Raw genomic sequence first — 21,051 nt, forward strand, 5'->3', positions numbered from 1 at the left:
CCTTAACTTTTGATAGATATTTAAATAATTGGCCATAGTGCCTGCTTATATAATTTTAAAAATTGAACTGTCAACACAACTCTGTCTAGGAATGAAAAATTATCCCACCCCAACCTGTAGACATTACATCTAAATTCTCAAATGTACAGCAATCCAGTTCTGAAGCTCTAAGGATCAATACTTTAGAATATTTATGTCAAAGTAAATTTCTATTCAGAAGGCCAGCAAGCATATATCTTATCTTCAGAATAACAAGGCATTTTTCAGTCTATCAGTGGGAGACATTGTTGATTACAGCATTAACCAAATTAAATAAATAAATAGAGCTTTGTTGTGCCATAATAATAATGGCAGACTTTATATCATTTCAGCAATAGCTGAGTGATGCAATTAAGCCATTAACAGGGACATGGTCTATTGACAAACTTATGGATACCAAACCAAAACAAGGCAACAATAGGACAAATGTATATCATATGAGTCCCCTCACATATTTCACATTTCCAGTGTAATGAATAGCCCTTTTTAAACATTCTCATGGGTGTCCAGGAAACATGGGGGAACAAAAAGCTGCACTGTGTTATCTTCTAGTGAAAATAGGTACCATTTTTTTTTCTCTTTTGCTTCCCCACTTCTTGGAATAGCATTTCCCTTGAGGTTAGATTGGTCACAACCCTGTCAAAATTTTGGAAAGCCATCAAGATCTGGATTTTCCAGAGGGCCTTTGGGGGTTGACATGAGTTTGAATCTTCCTACATTGGGGTATTGTTTCAGATTGTTGTTTGGGTAGCTATCTGATATGATATTACACAGTTTTGTTATATTCTTTGTCACTGCATATGGGAGTGTAAGCCACTCAAATTTATATGCGATTGGAATGGCATAGAAGCCTCAGTAAATAAAGAGGGTGAGGTCTGGGTCTAGTGGGAGTGCTCCGGGCTGTTTCTCCTATGCCAACTTTGAAGATTTACGGGTGATGCAAGTTGTGTGGGACTGATTATGAGGATGTGATATGAGAATGTGAATGTGAATTGATAGGAGGTTGGTGTGAGTGGTTGCCAGATTACCAACCCCCTGACCATAGTGTGTATGTGAGGTATGATTTCACTGCATTATTTACAGATACCCTTGTTGGAAGGGTTAAGAACCCCCAGATTTTAAATGGAGTACTCTGCTAACTTGGCAATACTATATTGCTGATTCTAAAGCCCTCCTTTTCCATTTACACTCTGCCTGATGTAAAAGCAATCTTCTAAAAAAATGTGGTAGTTGGATTTTAAATCCAGATTGTCAAATTGTTCCTGGGACTGTATGAGATCCATTGACACATTGTCCTGCAGAATTGGAATTGAAACTAATGTAAGTCTATCCCAAGTCTCAGTGAAGGCTTCCTTTAGGCACCAATAACATATGAATGTGGCTGTTTCCCTTATTACTGGAAATTACTCTTTATAGACTTTGTTACTGGATATTGCCCTTTATAGGCTGATCAAAAATCCTTTCCAATTCCATCTGCTCTAATTCAGATGAATCACAACTGAGAGATTCCATTGTCCAATCAAGTTTATATATTGCTTATTTGAAGTCTTTAAAGGCAAAAAAAAGTGCCTAGGAAATGTACAAATGGTAAATAAAATGAAGACAGTACCCAACTGAAATAGTGTGTTCTAAACGACACTGCATGAAAAGAAGAAAGGACAGGGAGGAAAATAAGAACCAGAAACCTCAAGGACCAATGTCATTTCAGTCAGAACAGAAACTTACTAAAGCAAAATGAACCATATTGGCCTCTGATGGAAAAGGATTTTGTATTATCTAAGTTGGGACCAAATTTTCTGAGGCTCTGTGCTCTCCCACTCTGCTAATCTGACCTGGTGTCATGTTTACTGTTTCAGTGTTCACTGTACATCGTAACGTTTCACATGCCATGGCACTGACACGCATTTCTGTTGGGAAGTGTCATGTTCGCCGTTTCAATCTCTTTGATACATCGTAACATTTCGCATGTCATTAGCAGGATGCATGTTTCATCTTTCTCGGGAGGATGGGAGTACTTATCTTTTGGCTTTGCTCTGGAATGTATTTGCATTATCTACTGCGCTCAAGGTTACTTTCCCAGGCTAGCAACTCTGACGATTGCTTGCACCTGTGCCGGGCGGGGCTGTTACGAGGGAGGCGGGATACGTTTGTACCAAGGGTTTAAGTTTGTATTTGGCGCGCTTTTGCTCATTCTCAGCTTTCTCTGTATTTGCCTTTAGTTCCTTAATAAATCAGATTTCATATAGCAGCCTCTTGTGAGTCTGAGTATTTGGGCTAGGGCAATCATTACATAAAGCTGAGAATCTAAGATCCTAACTCCGCTGGCCCCTGTCCAGGAAAAGACAAGTTGTCTAACCCTGTGAGGGAGAGTGCCAGCGATGACCGAACCCGACATCGTGATGATGGAAGAAGGGGAACCGGACTCGACCGTGAGGCGGCCTGACCGACCGTCCCAGGGGGGGGAGCTGTCAGCCATCCTAGAAGAGGCAAGCTCCGAGTCGGAGGGTGAAGCCGAGGGTCTGAAAACCGCCCCGGAGACTACCGTAAATTCTCTGGGCGAGCTGGTCACCTGGGATGAGACCCAAGGGGATGCCACGGTGGCGGGGGGCCCATCCTGGAGGCAGAGATACCCATTATCCCCCAACGTGGTGCAGGTGCAGCCCACGGAGGGCTCCCCCACCCCGGATCGGATCCGAGTGCTGGAGTCAAAAATGGACTCGTTAGAAGCTATACTGAAACAGCTGAGCTTAGATGTGACCTCGTTGCGGGAAGTCCGGGAAGAATCAAGCCAGCGGTATTCAACCCCTTTGTCCCATGTGCAGTCCCCGGAGCAGCGACGGCCGGTGCGGAGGCGCGAAGGGGACCAGTCGGTCCAGATGGAAATCGCGGCATCGCCAGGGCGACCGCCCCGGGGCCCCGCGCCGCCGCGAGCCAGGGAAGTACAAACCCCTGCAGCACCGGCGGCGGGGCGCAGCCCGGCGGGAGGCGGGATGAGAGACTTCCCGGTCAAATTTGATGGGGACCCGACCAAACTCTCATTTTTCCTGACGAATGCTAAAGCCTACATGGAGGAATGGGGGTCGCTCTTCCAGTCAGAAAAAGCAAAGATCATCACCATTGCCACCAAACTGAAGGGGAAGGCGGCAGACTGGTATGTCCAGATGTGCCAGTCGGAAGCGCCTGAACTGGAAAAATTCGATGAGTTCCTCTGGGCATTGAAACAACACTTCGAGGATCCTTTGGCGAAAGAGAGGGCAAAGCGAGCCCTGAAGGAACTTAAGCAGGGGTTCAGATCCGTGGCGGATTATGCTTTGGAGTTTAAAGCACTGGCTGGGAAGGTGGATGACTGGTCCCAAGCCACCATTATCGAGCTATTCAAGGATGGCCTGAATACAGAGGTGCTGCGCTGGTCCTTGGGGAGGGACGACCCATATACGCTGTACGAATGGATCCTGCTGGCGGGGAGGGCTGAACATGCCCATGAGATCTTCGCCCATCGAAAGACCGCCAAATCGGGGCGGGAGGTGAAGCCCAGCCGCCCATCGAGCACCGGGGGGAAACCAGGACAACGACCCTGGGACGAGGAGCGAGAGAAGCGGTATGCAAAAGGCCTGTGCCTAAGATGTGGTAAAGAGGGGCATCGAGTGGCGGCGTGCCCGAAGGCAAAGGGAGAGGAACGGCTCGGAAAACCACCGGCGAAGTCCCCTGCCTTGCCGAAGAAGCAGAAAGCCGCGGTGGCTGAAACCGAGGGAGACGATGCGATGTTCTACGAGGATGAGGGTGAGCCCGAAATCCTGCAGCCGGCGGGAAACGCCAGCCACCTGCTTTAAAGGGCGCCGCAGGGCAGGTGGTGGAAGAAGGGCGCAAGCCTTCATCGGTGAGTGGTAGCTACCGCATTCTCACGGTGAAATTGAAGTTGGGCTCCCAATCCAAGACTGTAGAAGTATGGGCCATGATTGATTCGGGGTGTTCCCGGTGTCTAATGCACCCCGAATCAATCTTTACAGCGACCCATCTTTACTTTCCCTTTACAGCGACCCATCGCCTTTACACAGCTGGATGGGTCCATGGCAGGGGGCAAACCGGTCACCCATTTCACAGGCGGGTAGCCTTGCAGCTGGGCAGCCATCGGGAAGGTTTGTCTTTCGTCGTGGCTCCAGTAGGGGGTCCCTTGGTGGTGTTGGGGGTGCCCTGGTTGGTGCAGCAAAACCCCCAAATAAACTGGGTTTACCGGACTATCACGTTTAGGGATGGGTTCTACCAAGCGACTGAGGGGAAGGGTGCCCCAGAGGAGATGGTGGGGGTTGCGGCAGCTGCGACTCCGCATTGCCCGGCCCCTCCTCTGGAAGGCTTGCTGGCAGATTACAGGATGTTTGCTGATGTGTTCGGCGAAAAGGAAGCCGACCAGTTGCCCCCCCATAGAAAGACGGACTGTGCCATCGAACTGCTTCCCAACACCCAATTGCCCAAGCCAAAGATTTATTCCATGACACAAAAGGAGTTGACTTTGTTGAGAGACTTTGTGGACAAAAATTTGGCGCGCGGATTCATCGAGCCGGCGAATTCACCGGTGGGGGCGCCGGTTCTCTTTTGCCCAAAAAAGGATGGGACATTGAGACTTTGTACCGATTTCCGCGGATTAAATGCCGTCTCAATTTCCAACAAATATCCCTTGCCATTGATCAAGGACATGTTGTCACATCTGGCTAAGGGAAAGATCTTCTCTAAACTTGATTTAAGAGAAGCATACTATCGTGTACGAATCAAGGAGGGGGATGAGTGGAAAACTGCATTCAATTGCCCATTGGGAGCCTTCCAGTATAAGGTGTTACCTTTTGGTTTGGCTGGGGCCCCTGGGGTATTTATGCAATTGATCAATGAAGTACTGCATGAACATCTGTTTAAAGGGGTATTGGTGTATTTGGATGATGTATTGATTTATACTGAAACCATGGAAGAGCATGTGGCTCTGGTAAAAAGAGTACTGAGTAAACTCAGATCAGCAGAATTGTATGCCAAACTGTCTAAATGTGCATTTCACCAGACCCAAATTGACTACTTGGGGTATAGAATTTCAGATAAAGGCATAGAAATGGACCCTGCCAAGGTGCAGGCTATCATGGACTGGGAAAGTCCTCGCACCCGCAGGCAACTTCAAAGTTTCCTGGGGTTCAGCAACTACTACAGATTATTCATAAGGGGGTTCGCTGAAATTGCCTTGCCACTAACCGAACTGCTTCGAACCAAGGGTGTGGGAGATACTCGGAGAGTAAAGAATCCAGGGGCGCTGTTGCGCTGGACGCCTGCTTGTCAAATGGCGTTTGAGCGGCTAAAAGCAGCTTTTGTCAAAGAGCCCATTTTACAACATCCTGATCCCTCAAAACCTTTTGTGGTGCAGGCGGATGCCTCCGATTATTCCATTGGGGCATTGTTGATGCAACAAGACGGGACAGGGTGCCTCAAGCCATGTGCCTACTTGTCCCGCAAGTTCTCCGAGACTGAGAGACGTTGGCATGTATGGGAAAAGGAGGCATTTGCAGTAAAAGCCGCATTAGAAGCCTGGCGGCATCTGTTAGAGGGGGCGAATCATCCCTTTGAAGTATGGACTGATCATAAAAACTTGGAGGCTCTTAGTACCCCTCGAAAACTGAGCCCCAAACAGGTCCGGTGGGCTCAATTTTTCAATCGATTCAATTTTCAATTGAAATTTATTCCGGGGAAAAAGAATTTCTTGGCTGATGCGTTGTCCAGGCAACCTCAGGACTCCGGGGCAGCGCCAGAAGTGGTCAGCACCCTGTGGACAGCGCCCCAATTGGGTATGCAGGCTGTGACGCGTAGCCAAACACGCGCGCAGCAGCCACCCACTGCAGACACCACCCAGCCGAGCGCTTTGTCAATTCCCTCCCAGTTGCAACAAAAGTTTCTAAAAGAACTGAAAACGGATACTTGGTTGCTTGCGAATAAAAACAACGTTACTTTTGACCGTGGCTTCGCTTGGAAATCTAACCGCCTCTATGTCCCTGAAAGCCTCAGAAAAGACGTGTTACTACGTTCACATGATGACAAACTGGCAGGTCACTTCGGGTTTGTAAAAACCTTGCACCTGGTTCGGAGACAGTTTTGGTGGCCCACATTACATAAAGATGTCAAAGACTACATTGCCTCCTGCACTGTTTGTGCCATGTCTAAACGCAAGGTGGGCAAGCCCCAGGGACTGCTGCAGCCGGTGGCTGCCCCTTCTTGCCCCTGGGATGAAATCTCCATGGACTTTATTGTTGAATTACCACCCAGTCAACGCAAAACTGTCATTTGGGTGGTCAAAGACTATTTCTCAAAACAAGCCCACTTCATCCCTTGCGTGTCCATTCCGTCGGCACGTCAATTGGCCCGCCTGTTTCTAGTACACGTGTACAGGCTACACGGATGTCCTTCCTGCTTAATTTCGGACAGGGGCACACAATTTACCTCACAATTTTGGTGGGCGTTCCTCAAATTGTTGGGAATGAAGCAAGCCCTGTCCACAGCTTGGCACCCCCAGACGGATGGGGCCACAGAGGCTTTAAATTCTACTCTGGAGCAGTACCTTCGAGCTTTTGTGAATTACCAGCAGGACAATTGGGTAGACCTCCTCCCTTTTGCCGAAGTGGCTTACAACAATGCAGTGCATCAAAGCACCGGCCAAACCCCATTTCGGGTGGCCCAAGGCAAAGACTTTGTACCTATCCCTGATCTACCGCAGCCTTCGGGCGGATCGGCCACTCCGGGTGATTGGGCGTCGCAACTGGCAGACTCCTGGCCAATGATTCAAAAGGCACTAGCTGAGGCACAATTGGATTACAAACAGTATGCTGATCGGAAGCGTGCGCCTCAGCCGGCGTTTCAAGTAGGGGACTCGGTTTACCTTTCCACCAAGTTCATAAAGTCCTCACAACCTTCCAAGAAGCTGGCTCCTAAATTTGTGGGTCCTTTCCCAATTACCGCTCAAATTAACCCTGTGACTTTTAAACTTGACTTGCCTCATAACCTCAAACGCTTACACCCTGTTTTTCATTGCAGTTTGCTCAAACCGACTATTCCTTCTGACCGCTGGCATCGCCAACCTCCACCTCCAACCCCCATCATGATTGACGGTCAGCAACACTTTGAAGTTAAAGAAATTTTGGACTCTAGACGCCTTCGCAATACTCTGCAATACCTAGTTCGTTGGAAACATTTCCCTCATCCAGAGTGGGTCGCTGCACCAGATGTGGCTTCCCCTGTCCTAGTGGCCCGTTTCCACTCTGCTTATCCCACTAAGCCGGGTCCCTAGGGGTATTTTTAGGGGGGCGGTATGTCATGTTCGCCGTTTCAATGTCTTTGATACATCGTAACGTTTCGCATGTCATTAGCAGGATGCGTGTTTCATCTTTCTCGGGAGGATGGGAGTACTTATCTTTTGGCTTTGCTCTGGAATGTATTTGCATTATCTACTGCGCTCAAGGTTACTTTCCCAGGCTAGCAACTCTGACAATTGCTTGCACCTGTGCCGGGCGGGGCTGTTACGAGGGAGGCGGGATACGTTTGTACCAAGGGTTTAAGTTTGTATTTGGCGCGCTTTTGCTCATTCTCAGCTTTCTCTGTATTTGCCTTTAGTTCCTTAATAAATCAGATTTCATATAGCAGCCTCTTGTGAGTCTGAGTATTTGGGCTAGGGCAATCATTACAGGAAGGAGCTGCTGTGAAACCTTGTACCAAGCTCTGTATCTATGTTCATTTCAATGGAAAGTGTTTGGGTTATGTGCTCTGCTCAAGGACTTTTCCCGCAGACCATCAGAAGCCGTTAGGAGCACCTGGGATTGTGAACTTGGGAAGATTCTACAGGGGGAGGGATCTCATTTGCACCAAGGGTTTTTAGTTTGCATTTGGCGCGCTTTTATCATTCTCAGCTTTCTTTGTGATCCTGTATACTATTCTTTAATAAATCAGATATCTTTGAATTCCTGCTCATGAGTCTGAGAGTGTTTTAGAATAGGCAATCATTACACCTGGCTACTATTATTGTTATTGATATAGCATCTTAAATTATTTTCAGCTTTGCAAACATCAAGACCACTTGCCTGATTTCTCTTCTACTGCTATTTAACAGTTGATCTATGAGCCCCAGCTTAGGATGGGAACAGATTTGCCAGCTACATTTCCTGTTTACAAAAATAGAAGGCCTAACAATTATTCTCTTGTTTCTTATTTTGTGCAAGGCTCCATGTGAACTAGCATAAACTCTGCACCTGATAGGGCATAATTTGTATATTTACAGACTACACCCACCATATTTTTAAAACTGTACTCAGTAAAGTTAGGGTTTTCATAAGAGCCATATGGTAACCCAAATACATATATACACACTATCTTTCCTTCTGTTTGTATGTGTGTGTGTGTGTGTGTCTGGGTTACCATATGGCTGTTGTGTATGTGTTAGCATTTTATCTAAAGAAAAGTTTATATAGACTAAAAAGCTAACAAACACTTTCGTAAATTTGAAATGACCTAGTCAGTGATCCTGTGATCACTGAAACTACAGTATATTCCCAAGAAAATCTGCAGTCAAGCATTTTTACAGAAAGTAGTAATCTCCTAACTGCTCTGTACCACATAAATCTTCTCTCCTGAAAACTGCCAGATCTAATCCCCAGATTTGGGTTACTTGGTTCTGTAAAGTTTTTCACTGAGCTGGCTGTTTCCACTGAACATTTGTTGCTTTAAAAGATGAGAGCCAGAATTTCTCAGAGCACAGATATTACTTACAACAACTGACAGTCAACCAGATTCAAGGGTGACAAGTGCAGGGCAAAAACTATATTAAACCATGGGAAAAGTAGGAGACAGAAGCACCAACATTAAACAATGATGGGTATAAGAGGGAATTGCATCTTTATGGTGACAGAAGGTTATAACTGCTTTACTGGCTTCTTTCTAGTATGCAATAAAGCCTTGTTTCTTTCATGTCAGAAAGCCTAGAGCTGAGTATAAGCCTAGAACCTAGTCAAGCTGTACCAAGTCAAGTGTTGGAAATCCTGCCAAGATCCTGACAGTGAACTTGATAACTACAGTATAGGGCTGAAGACTACCACAATCATCACAAATATCTTCCGGTCAAAAACTACTGGCTTAGACTTTCACCAGAATCACCAGAATCATATAACTGGGTTAGCCAGAATCACCAGAATCATATAACTGGGTTAGCCAACATAGAAGTACTAAAAGATGGCTTCTACAGTCTTGCATTAGTGTATACCATTATCTTAATAAAAATAGATTTTGAAGGCAATCAATTATCCCTCCTGCTAAAATGTATACTCACCAATCATCTCTCCATTTTCACATTGTTTGAGCATCTCTCATGATGGCAATTAGGACTCCATAAAAATGCCCATCGTTCATAGCTCCTTTTGCAGGCCACAGAAAAGGTGATGCATTTCAAATGCAAGGGGCAGAAAATGCAATAGAATTCTTCCTGTTTTCTCAAGCTAGTGGTTGCCATTTTTATTTTACAACAATATCCACCATAAAGCTATGTGGTTATATATTAGTGATCTTTCTAGGCCATCAAAACAAAGCAAAATGACAGCAGCCATTCTTTGTATTGACATTCCTAGACATTTGTCCCTACATACAATATTAGAGGTAAAGCAGTTTCATGCACTCTTTGCCAATGAATGATCCATCACCACCTTTCAGTTCTGCCAAAAGTTTTGAAACTGTCTAAGGTTGCCAACCCTCAAAATTAAGAAAAAAAAATCTGGTGTGAAACTTAAGTAATGGTTATTATCTCTCATGGCAGTAGTCCAGAAGAGGATCAGATGTGACAACATGGGATAAAGCTCAATAGTTTGTGGTCTCTTGAGAAAGGATTTTGCACTGAGGTTAGAGTTTATCATCCAGTCCAACAAGATACCTGGTTATTAAACTTGGCCTGGTATCTAAATAGTCAGTGGTGTTCATTCTTTTCAACAGTTGGCCAGAAACTACAACAATACAGCCCAGGATCCCCTCTCCCATATTTCTGTTCACTAGGACTGTTAAAGCAAATTTAACTATAAGGACATTGGACTAAAATGTAACTATAATGCCATTGTATTAAAACATTATTTAAATATTTTAGACCAATGGAAGGGCAGAGCTTTAATCACCTGGCTACAGCCTCCATTTTGACATAATTTAACCCCCCTCTGGATCCTTGTCAGTGGAAATGTCAGATTGTGAAATAATCATTGTAGATTTGAAAAAAATGGAATGAAATTAAGTATTTCATCATATCATTAAAACATTGATAGAAATAATTGTAATTTGTGATCTAGTACAGAAACTTGAAATTGCTCATCATAGTTGCATTGGGGATGCATAAATGTTAAATGTTGCCTTTACTAGAGTGTACTGTTGTAAAATAGGATGATTCAAAAGAAGGCAAGTAATTTGCACTTTACGTATTTGTGCAAGGAATGAAGTTCAGCAGATGCTGTTTTTCTCACTAAGTAATGACAAGTGGTAATTGATCAAATCCCCTTATTTCTTCAACTGTTAAATATCCAAGATGTTTGTGTTCTGCTTTGCATCTGTCCTGCTTGTGTTTTTTTTCTTTCTTTTTTCTTTTTCTCTTTCTCTTTTGAAAATTTAGAGGCCCCTGGTATTGTACAAGAAAGAAAAGAAAGTCATGTTACTTAATGTTCCTATGAAATTCCCCACTCAACTGGTTTCATTAGCAAAGGTCACAATGGTAGCCGTTCTAAGATTTCCCTGCACTATTTTAATAGTTTAAAATTTGAAATTAATCATGTAATTACTTGAGAGATGATGGCAGTATACTTTATGCTTAATTATGCATATTTAAGTATACAGGTAATGTAATGTTGGGAACAGTCATCATGTTCAAGACATGATATTATCAGAAAGCTTTGCTTCTCTGTTATATTTGAATCAAGAGAGCCCATACAAGTCTTAGACCAATTTCTGGACCCAGTGGGAGATTGGATGGAAACAAGTAAGTCTGTATCTTAATAAGATAAAGCTCCTGTAGATTGGTAGCTCCCAGGTCTGAGAATTAGGAACTTCCTTTCTCTCTGGAGGTATAAATACTGTACATAAAAGAGTCCTTCAATTTGGTACCTGTCAGACACTTTCCCCATCTGATCTATTTTTTTTTTAAGGATTATTAATGGGAACTAGCAGGCTGCTAAGTAGCATACTAGCCTCCAGCATCTTCTTTGTTTACAAAATGCTTCTGAAGCTTAGGCATTCTTGAAAGATTAAAATGGAGAGTGGCTGCAGGCTAGGGCATTGTTTGTAAGAGCGCCCACAAAAACAAACATAAGTAAACTGGGATAATAAATATAAAGCTCTCTGGGGATGGTGGAGATAACCCCACTTGTTTTCTCCCAATAAATGGCTATTTTGCCGCAGCCCCTTTGATTTTGCCACAACCCATCCTCTCAACATTCCAAAGCACTGAGCACAATCTCCCTCCACGTCACCTCGAACGAGGGCTTTATCATCCCCCCTTGTTTCACTTTTAGAAACAACCTCCAGTTCAGGTCCACAATAAAAACATTTCTGTTCACCTTGGCATTTGAATTCCATGATGTGTTTTGCTTTATACATGCTCCCTGGTGTTATTTTAGGGAAGCCAGTTTATCATTTATATTGTACTTAATGTAGTAAGATGTTTTTAATGACGTACATCTCCTGGAGACACTTGGAGTAACAGATGGTATATAAATATTTAAATAAATTAAACTGGGGTGGGGTTACAAATTTTAAAATAATTTGCTTCAATTTGGTCCAATGCGAATCTGCATAGCATGTAAAAGCCTAAATGGATATGTAATCTGATCTAGTGACAGAACTGTTCTTTTGTAAAGGGCAATAAAATGTGATAATATTGCAGAAATATTCACACACATCTGTTCAGCTGGCGTGATTATGAACCCCACAGTCTATAAACTTGCAGTAATGGCAAGTAAGCTTCACTGATACTTTGATTTTAAAATGACCTTGGGAAGCTGTGTAATTAAGGATGGCTTAAAATGTAAATTCATCTACCAAAAATAGCATGTATTTTTAACATAATTGTCTTATTTTCATAAATTTGTTACAATATTGCCAGTGCATGCTGTACAACATGTAAATTTTATTCTTTTGCCAATCTGCCAATATGCTTGATGATGAAAAGAAGAGTCCCTTTGGCAGTTCTTCTATGCAATACATTTGAAAGGGGATGGGTTGGTTTCTCTAGAAGTCATGTTATTGCTGCACTTTTCAAAATGTAACAAAAATGGGAACTCAAGCAAATCATCATTATAAATAACCAATGAACTGGTTGTTCATAGGAACTGCTACAGTGATCTCAGGGAAGAGCAAATAATGCTAAAAATGTATGATTTCTCTGCTGTCTCTGGAAGAGGACTATGGATTTGGGGAACCATCATAACCATCTACTGTCAGAGGTAAGGTCATAGATCTTTGGGATATATTGAGTAACATTTGAATCTGTATAGAAAAGATGGAGGGGCAGTAATTTAAAGTGCCACTGTTGCAATTCATTTATTCATGATCCAGGAAAGAACAAACGGTCTGCATATAGTTTAACTGATATTTCCCATTCATACCATATATATTTTGAACTCACCAAGAAACTGTCATAACCTGGTGCAGTAAACCTCTGTTTGTTTGGTCGTTCTTTGCAGTTTTCAATAAGGCTAATTGTCTTGTTTATCACTTTATTCCATTGCCACATACAATTTGTACAGAAAATCAGCCAGAAAACAATTTAAGCTTCATCCCTAAATACAAACAGCCAAGGAGATGATGATCCAAACAAGCCAGAAATTATACAGGAAGCGTTGCTTGCTGATTTATGCAGAAGAATGCAAATGAGGCCCCTTTAAGGTCTCTGTTACTAGTCAAGCCCAGACGTTCAGTGCTTTTCATTTGCTTTCACTCTCCCCCCTCCCACCCCATTGCCATAGCAACCCAGTAGACTTTCACCCTACAGAAGATGCTGCTTTTGCAGGTGGTTTTCAGATAGCATATTAAGAAAGGGAAAGAAATAATTGGTCCCCATATCCACCAAAGATATGACAATATAGTTTCTCATGTGGGGCAATGCCTTGTGTAATTTGATTACTTAGGCTTGATGGAGCAAAGCTGACTGAATCAGAATATAAAATACACCCCAGTCCTCTTTCATGTTGGTATGGGTGTACAGGATTTGTTTTAGCATACCACTAAAATATTCATCAGCATGGACCAACTGAATTGAAATTAAAATAACCTGAAGCACATATGTATTCACTCATAAAGCAGTAGCCATCAATCTCCTAACATTCTTATGTATATTACAGAAGGTGAGTGATATTTCTTTTAGACCATGCTGAAAGAAGAAGAGTGTAAGAACTGACACTTTGGGTCCCAGTAATGACCTGACTCATGCACAATTGAAAATGCAGAATTCAGATTTATTGAGAATGTGTACAGATCAAGAGAAAAGCTGTGATTGAAAATTCCTGCCTAAACTACCTAATTAAAATGAACAGACACCCGTCCCCCCACTCCCTTTACACCTCTTCCCACCTCATTCCAACGGTTAGGCATGCCAAGCACAGATGTCTCTGCTAGTACAACCTTGACATCTCCCCTTAGCCCAAACAAAAGAGTTTCTCACTCCCAGATGTTCCACCTCCCATCTGGTTCTTGACACGTGTCAGCTCATCATGGCAGATGAACATAATCAGAAGTTTCATCATTCATCTGATTGTGGAATCTGACAGACTGCCCCTCCTGAAAAAGAAAACACAATCTATACAAAATTAATGACTCAAGTTTAGCAGAAATCACTAGCAATTGCTGAAAGAAGGTTAACTGTTTGCAAAGAAAAGAAAAAGAAAGGTTAGTCCTTAGGTTTGTCAAGATATTTGGTATGGAATTTTTTCAGTATCTCCAGAGCATGAACATGTTTACTGTCCACCCACTGGAAAATGCTTCCAACTGATTAGGTACTGTAATTTTCCTCTGGTCTAAGATTTCTTTCACTTTGAATTGTTGTTCCCCTTCAGTCATTGTGGGTGCTGGGGGAGGTTGTTCCAGGTTCCTTCTAGATGATTCTTGTACCCTTTTCAGTAGGCTGCAATCAAATGGATTCATTTCAAATTCTTAGGGAGCTTTAGTTGCACCTTGACAGGGTTTACTATTTTCTCTATTTCAAATGGACCCACAAATTTTGGTCCCAACTTTTTAGATGGCTGCAATGATCTTAAAAATTTTGCGGACAAGTATTTTATTTATTTATTTATTTATTTATTTATCAAATTTGTCACCACCCATCTCCTCTGACCAGAGGGACTCTGGGTGGTTTACAACACAGAATAAATATACAATAAAAACTCAAACAAATACACGATAAAATTCCAATAAAATCCCATTAAAACCAAAACAATTTCTTAACTACCTCAGCTCATAAAATCCAGATGGCTATGATCTCTTCAACCATCATGTAGGAGGGGCACTTCAAGGCACCAGCCAACCCCAAGTATGTCGATTCTCCTCCCTGCCCCAAGCCCGGTGGCAGAGCCAGGTCTTCAACTTCCTCCAGAAGGCTAAAAGCAATGGGGCTAATCTTACCTTCTGGGGACAAGATGTTCCAAAGGGCAGGTGCAACTGCTGAGAAGGCCCGCCTCCTGGACCCTGCCAGATGGAATCCTCTTATTGACATGCCCTCTCTGCATGAGCGGGTGGGACGGTCTGATGATACAGGGAAGAGGTGGTCCCTCAGGTAACCTGGTCCCATGCCATGTAGGGCTTTAAAGGTGATAACCAACACCTTGAATTGGACCCAGAAGCAAACTGATATCCAATGCAGCTCACGTAGCAAAGGTGTTATGTGCACCCTTCTAGGGGCACCAGAAATAGCCTGCGCAGCCGCATTCTGGACCAGCTGAAGCTTCCGGATACTCTTCAAGGGTAGCCCCATGTACAGCGCATTGCAGTAGTCTATATGGGAGATAACAAGGGCATGAGCGACTGTCCAAAGGGCTTCCTGATCCAGGAAAGGGTGCAACTGGTGCACAACACAAAGCTGTGCAAAGGCCCTTCCGGCCACGGCTACCACCTGCTCTTCCAGCAGGAGCCATGAGTCCATGAGGAGACCCAGGTTACGCACCGGGTCTGTCTGGAGCAGTGCAACCCCATCCAGAACTAAAGATTACAAAGTGTCCTAACAGCCAGGAACCACGCTGAGACAAGGAACAGTTCTCTAGTGTTTTATTGCAGCTACATAACAGGAAAATCCTAACAAACTGAAGAAGCGTGGGAAAAACCCAGACATATAAACCCCAAAGGTTAAGGCGGGCCCGACCTGTGTCTCTTGGAATGGCTACCTAATTCCTCAGTGCTACACATGTGCTTTACAGCCTGGATGGGAGCCCCCTGCTCACCATCCTTACTCATGACATCACCCTCCCCTCCAGATTCACATTCCATTTCAGCCCCCTCCCTTCCAGAGTCTTGATAAGATTCGCCGTCTGCTTCTAAGGTCCCATGGGAACTGGGCAACGATGGAAAGACTTCAAAGGAAAACTCCTCCAAGGACGAATCAGTGCTGCTCTCCAGGTCTGATAACACTTCTGGCTCAGGTGGCTGCTGCTGGAAAATAGCTAGATAATTAGAAGAGTCGTCCCCCCTCCCCCCTGGGAAATGCACGCCTGAGGTGGAGGGCTGCAGGGGCCCCCCCTCCTCTGTAACTGGAGTCAAGGCTTCAGGCGGGGGTGGAAAGCGCAAACTTACGAACTCTTCTGCTTGGGATTCCTCTGCCTGCTCAGCCAAATGAGGAATCTCTGGTAGAGTGCGAGGCTTGGGTTTGTGAGGGAAAAGCTGATGGAAACGATGAACCAGTGCTGGAGCATGTACATCTCTGGCATTCTCCCACGTGCGCTCTTCCTCAGGGTACCCTTTCCAGTGTATGAAATATTGGATGCCCCTTCCCCTCCTCCTAGAGTCCAGAATTTCCTCAACTTCGTATTCCTCCTCCCCCTCCACAATTACTGGTGGGGGGGGCAGTTGCGATCGCAAGGTGCTTGGGGAAGGGTCTTTGGCTAGCAAGGCTCTGTGAAACACTGGATGGACTTTCATGGATGCTGGTAGCTGTAAACGATAAGCCACTGGATTTATCTGCTGCGCCACAGTGAAAGGGCCCACAAACTTAGAGTCCAACTTCTTGGAGGGCCTGGTAGAGTTCAAAAACTTGGTAGAGAGCCACACTTTGTCTCCTACCACAATCTCTGGCCCCTCTTGTCTGTGAGCATCTGCAGCTCTCTTGTAAGCACTCTTTGCCCTGTTCAGCTGCTCCTTTAACAACTCCTGTGCGGCTTGTTGCTCTTTAAGAAAATCAGCCATGGCTGGAACAGTTCCCTGCTGGGAGGAGGTGGGCAACACCCGAGGGTTAATCCCATAGAGTGCTTGGAAAGGGGACATCTTGGTCGAGGATTGCACAGAATTATTATATGTAAATTCTGCCATGGGTAGCAGGGCTGGCCAATTGTCTTGCTGATAAGTGGTGTAACACCTGAGATACTGCTGTAACGATTGGTTAATTTTCTCGGCTTGCCCGTTACTAGCAGGATGATGCACTGATGACAGGTGGATCTGGACCCCTAATGACTGGAAAAGGGCCCTCCAGAACCTGGAAGTGAACTGTGGGCCTCTGTCACCCACCAAGTGATTCACCATGCCTCTATACCTAAAAACATGGTCCATGAACAACTGCGCTGTGGCTGGTGCAGATGGGAGGCCCTTGCAAGGAATAAAATGTGCCATTTTTGTGAAAAGATCCACCACCACTAGTATGGAAGTCAGCCCCTGGACTGGGGGTAAATCAGTGATGAAATCCATGGAGATTGTATCCCAAGGCCTACTGGGGGTGGGTAGGGGTTGCAAGAGTCCTGTGGGCTTCCCTGGGAGAGGCTTGGCTCGTCTGCAGGTGTGACAAGAAGCAACGTAACCCTTTATGTCTGCAGCCATCTTAGGCCACCAGTAGTCTCTCAGAGCTCTATGGAGAGTTTTGAAAACACCTCCGTGGCCTGCCGTTTGGTGGTCATGGCAAAGTCTCAGTACTTCTTCCCTCAATGAAGGGGGAATATATAATCGCCCACTATGCCAGAGGATTCCTGCCTCCACATTGAATGGTGAGGCGGTGTCTTGCGGGGCCCTCTGGAGGTCATCCATCCTGGCCCTGGCATACGGGTCCTGTTGCTGCTGAGCTCTGACTCTTGTAAATAGGTCCTCTGCTTGTCTGCCTGCTGCTAAAATCTCTGTCTGGCTCCCCCTCATAGACTGATCAAAGTTGTGAGGTTGTAATATAGTAGCCTGTACCTCCTGGTGAGTGGTGGGGGTTGCCTGAAAGGATCAAGACAGGGCGTCTGCCAAGCAGTTTTGCACCCCGGGCACATAAGAAATAACAAAATTGAAACAGGAGAAAAACTGGCTCCATCTGATCTGGCGTGGGGTGAGGGATCTGGTGTTTTGTAGAAGCTGTAAATTCTTGTGATTGGTGCAAACTTTCACAGGAAATGTCGCCCCTTCTAGCCAGTGCCTCCACTCTTGGAATGCTGCTTTAATTGCCAGCAACTCCTTGTTAAAAACATCATAGTTTCTCTCTGCTGGTGAGAGCGTGAGTGAAAAAAAGGCACACAGAAGCAATGTATTCTCGGTTTTGTTTGTATATTGCAATAACACCGCCCCAATGGCAATATCTGAAGCATCTGAATGCATTATGAATTGCTTCGTGGGATCAGGGTGTCTTAACAGCGGCTGAGATGCAAAGAGTTGCTTAAATTCTTGGAAGGCTGCTTGCTGTCTCTCCCCCCAAATGAATTTTGATCCTTTCTTCAAAAGCTGTGTGAGGGGTCTAGATGTCATGAGTAAGGATGGCGAGCAGGGGGCTCCCATCCAGACTGTCAAGTGCATGCGTAGCACTGAGGAACTGTTCAGCCATTCAAAGAGACACAGATCGGGACCGCCTTAACCTTTGGGGTTTATATGTCTGGGTTTTCCCATGCTTCTTCAGTTTGTTAGGATTCCTGTTAAGTACTAGCAATAAATATTAGAGACCAGTTCCTTGTCTCAGTGTGTATCCTGGCTGTTAGGACACTAGCCCTGTCACTAAGGTTTTTTATGAACCGTCTGTAAAAATTGGAAAATCCTAGAATTCTTTGTACATCTTTAACGTTTCAGGGGGGTTGCCAAGAGAGAATTGCCTGGACCTTAGAAGGATCCATGGATATGCCTTCTGTTGATATTTTATAGCCCAGGAAATGTAATTCAGTTAAATCAAAGGCACACTTCTCTAGCTTGACGAACAGCTTGTTCTCTCTCAGTCTTTGTAAGACATTACGTACATGGGTTACATGAGTTGTAGCATCCTCAGAGAAAATTAATATGTCATCTAGATAAATGACCAGATACTTATCTAGTAAATCAGAGAAAATTTGATTCATAAATCTGGAAAATATGGCTCCTGCATTAGACAAGCCAAAGGGCAAAACAAGGTACTCAAATTTACCAAACCTGGTGTCGAAGGCAGTCAGATATTCATGCCCCTCTTTCATCCGGATCAGATTGTACGCACTCCTGAGATCCAACCTGGTAAAAATGCATGCTTTCTGTAAGCGATCTAGCAGATCTGAGATTAAAGGCAGAGGATAGGATTCTTTTTTTGTTATTTTATTGAGGGAACTGAAATCGTGGACCACTCTCATGGGTGTCTCCTGGGTTGCAGGTGCCAACGGGTCAGGCTTCTTTGGTACGAAGAAGGTAGGAGCAGAGGCTGGGAAAGTAGATGGTCGGATGAACCCCTTTTGGAGATTAGAGTCCAAGTAATCCTTTAAGGTGGCTAGTTCCTTGGGAGACATGAGATATTGTTTCTTTGCTGGAACCTGGCTCCTGGTATCAACTCAATGGTGCAATCACAGTCCCTATGGAGGGGGTAGTGCTGTGGCCTCTTGTTCGCTGAAAACGTCTGCGAAATCTGCATACTTGGCTGGCAACTGGACCCCCCCTGCTTCCGTGACTGCGTTGGTTGCTGGAGAGTGGAGAGCGGCTTGAATCTTGTGGTGCTGGCATTCCTTAGCTGGGAAGGAGATTGCTCCCGTAGTCCAGTTCAGCAACGGGTTGTGGATCCTCAGCCAAGGCGTGCCTAGGATTACAGGCACATTAAGCGATGCAGTAACATAAAGCTGGATCCACTCAGTGTGGGTCGCCCGATGTCAGTTGCACCGGTTCTGTGAGCCTTCTAATCAGCCCTGCCTTGAGGGCCTGGCCGTCAATGGTCTCCACTTCTATGGGACATGGCAATTCTCTGGTCGGGATGTTGAAGTCTTGTACAGTCTGCACATCAATAAAATTGGTTGAAGCTCTGGAATCCATGATTGCCTCTAGCTTGACCTGGTGCTCTGGGCTGACGTGCATTATTACAGGTAAGTAGTAAAAGGCTTGCCTGGAATCCTCGGAATGAGCCCTCCTTAATTGATTGATGGTCTCCCTGCTGAGCTCTGTGGAGGGAGACCGATGGAGTTTCCCTGGTTGGAAGCAGAGGCGGAGATGGCTCTTGTTTCAGCTGCTTGCCCTGGGGGTCTTACTGAAGTTGCTTGGCCTATCGCTGGGCAAGCTCTCACCATGTGCCCCTGGGCTCCGCAGTAGAAACAAAGGGGTCTCTCTCTCCTTCTCTGCCTCTCAGTCTCGGAAATCAGCCTCCTGCTCGCCCCAATCTGCATCGGCTCCTCTGGTCCTGAGTGAGTGGATGCTACAGAGAGAGCTGGAAATCCAGGAAGCGCTCTGAGGGCCCTGTTTCTCCCCAGCTGCATCTGTCTGAGCTCTTCTAGCCTGGCATCTATGACCACAGACAACTGATATAAGGCTTCTAGGTTAGCTGGTGTTCCCTGGCGCACTAATTCATTCTTAATTTCTTCATCCAGCCCCTGTTTGAATTGGTCTTTTAATGCACTCTCATTCCAGTCCAGATCTCCTGCTAACAACTTGAAATCAACAATGTAGATTCCCACCCTCTTGTTACCTTGCTTGAGCTTCCGAATTTTCCAGCTGGCAGTGACCTCTCTGATCGGGTCATCAAAGTGTGTTCGGAACCCTGCCAAAAAGTTCTGGTAGTTGTTGAGAATCAGGTCATTGTTCTCCACCATAGGAATAGCCCATTTGGCTGCTGGTCCCTTTAGCAGGCTTAGGATGAAGGTGACTCTGGTTCTGTCTGTGGGAAACTCTGCCGGTCTGCTGTCGAAAAACATTGTACACTGTGTGAGAAAGGTTCTCAACTGTCCTGCTTCTCCTCCAAACTTCTCTGGTAGACTGCCCTGGGATCTCAAGATTACTGGCGGGCATGCTGCTGCTGCTGCTGGCGCCGGTTGTGGGTTAATTGGAACTGGTTGTTGTAACTGCTGTAGCATGGCAGCTTGTAATGTGTTAACCTGTAGATCTACCTGTTGTTGGTGTTGCTGCAGGGCTGCTGCCAATTGTTGGATGGCAAGCCGAAATTCTTCGTTTTCTGTAGACGTTTCCAAATGTCTCTCCTTAAATTCTTGTTCCTCCCTCTTTCGATGGGAGTAAGAGTTTGTTAGGATTGATGTCCTAACAGCCAGGAACCACGCTGAGACAAGGAACAGGTCTCTAGTGTTTTATTGCAGCTACATAACAGGAAAATCCTAACAAACTGAAGAAGCGTGGGAAAAACCCAGACATATAAACCCCAAAGGTTAAGGCGGGCCCGACCTGTGTCTCTTGGAATGGCTACCTAATTCCTCAGTGCTACGCATGCGCTTTACAGCCTGGATGGGAGCCCCCTGCTCACCATCGTTACTCATGACACAAAGTCCCGGATACGGAGGAACCCTTAACCCACAGCCACTCCGTCTTACCAGGGTTCAGCCGAAGCCTGTTGTTCCCCATCCAGACCCCTACAGCCCCCAGGCACCGAGAGAGGGC

Source organism: Candoia aspera, chromosome 1 (genome assembly GCF_035149785.1).
Source record: "Candoia aspera isolate rCanAsp1 chromosome 1, rCanAsp1.hap2, whole genome shotgun sequence".
In the NCBI taxonomy this organism is placed as follows: domain Eukaryota; kingdom Metazoa; phylum Chordata; class Lepidosauria; order Squamata; family Boidae; genus Candoia; species Candoia aspera.